We start from the raw sequence: 1783 nt of genomic DNA on the forward strand, positions 1-1783 counted from the left end.
AACAGAACAGATGTTCAGTGCACATAAACAAGTTTGAAAATGGCTGAAACTGGTTTGAGATAAACCTGGTTGAATGTAGTATCAGACTTAACTGATTTGGCTCAAACAGGTTTATGCAATGTCTGTCCCAGACCTCTTCCTGGTTTAAGATAAACCAGACACCCCCCGCATCCCGGCCTGCATTCTAGGCTGGGTGGGGCTCTGTGCTTCACAGCAGGGCTGGCCCCTCCCTTCTGCTCCTCTGGCACAGACTTGCAGACACAGCAGGGTCTGCTGGCTTCCCTATGCCTCCTTTCCTCTCCCCCTTCCCCTCCCCTCTCACCACTTGCTGCTTAAGCAGGGATCCCTTCCTCCCCTCTCCCACACCGAGGACCATAGCCAGCATGTGATATGCTAGCCAGTGCTGTATAAGATGCCAGTAGAGACCGCAGACACAGCAGGGTCTGCTGATTTCCCTTTACCCTACCCCACTGTCGCTGCTCAAGCAGGATATCCCCTTTCCCCATCTCCCATCTCCCACAGCACAGACCGCAGCCCCACTAACCCTAGGCATGTTTTGTGCTAACTAATGCCAAGAGGTGTCTGTGTGTGTGTCTCTCCAATGTCATTGGGATAGGCAGGCAGACAGAAGGGGGCTTTTGGAACTAATTAACAGGTTACCCCCCTCCCTTAGCTGTTTAAGAAGAGTTTGAAATAATGGGAGAGAGGTTATTATTATGCTAATTGGGTGATAGAGACTCTTCTCAGCTCCGGGCTATCTTGCTCACGTGTCAGTTCACTGAAGACAGTCTGACAAGAGAGAGATATAAAGCTCCATATCATCAACAGATGCATGCACTGCACACCCTCTGCCTCCTGCCCCCTTGCCTCAGAGTGCTAGCAAGAGTCTGGGGGCTGACAACTCTCCTACCCCTTAAGCAACCAGTGGAGAAAAGCCTATGATGGTGCAGGCAGACCTCCCTAATGAGAAAGTCCTGCCTGGGCCTGGCCATGGCACCCTCAGCTCAACTCTGTGCAAGGGAAGGGAGGGCTGCTCTAGCGCCCCCAGGCTTCTAGCCTGAGCCACTGCAAGCACATGCCTGAATTTCCTCAGTCCAGAGAGAAAGACTATCCGGTTTCCAGCCAGTTCAACTTAGCCAGGTTGGACTAACCTGCAAAAGTTGAATCAATTCAGGCTCAGGCTTTTGAATGTCTGTCCTTAGCCTCTATGATAAAGTGACAGGCTATGTGGATGGGGGGAAAGAAGTGGATGTAATATACCTTGATTTTAGCAAGATTTTCAACACTCTCTCACAACATTCTCATTAACCAGATAAAGAAATGCAAACTAAATGAAAGTACTGTAAGGTGGATGCATAGCTGCTTGGATCATTGCTCTCAACAGGAAGTCAGCAATGGCTCAATGTCTAATTGGGAGGAGGTATCAAGTGGGGTTCTCCAGGTTTCTGTCCTGGGTCCAGTATTATTTAATATCTTCATTGGTGACATGGATGCTTAATAAATTTCCATACAAAACCAATTTACACAGAGTGGCAGATACTTCAGAAAATAGGGCTGGAACCAGAATGACCAGAATCGACTGAAGAAATGGTCCACAATAAATCAGATGAGATTCAACAAGGACAAGTACAGAGTCTCGTACTTGGGTTGGAATAATTTCATGCACAAATACAGACTTGAGAGTGAGTGCTTCACTCCTGCAGAGAAGGACCCAACGGTTACAGTAGGCCATAAACTGAATATGAGTTGACAATGTGCTCTTGTTGCAAAAAATGGTAGCAGC

Source organism: Crocodylus porosus, unplaced genomic scaffold, assembly GCF_001723895.1.
Source record: "Crocodylus porosus isolate Cpor-Errol unplaced genomic scaffold, CroPor_comp1, whole genome shotgun sequence".
In the NCBI taxonomy this organism is placed as follows: domain Eukaryota; kingdom Metazoa; phylum Chordata; order Crocodylia; family Crocodylidae; genus Crocodylus; species Crocodylus porosus.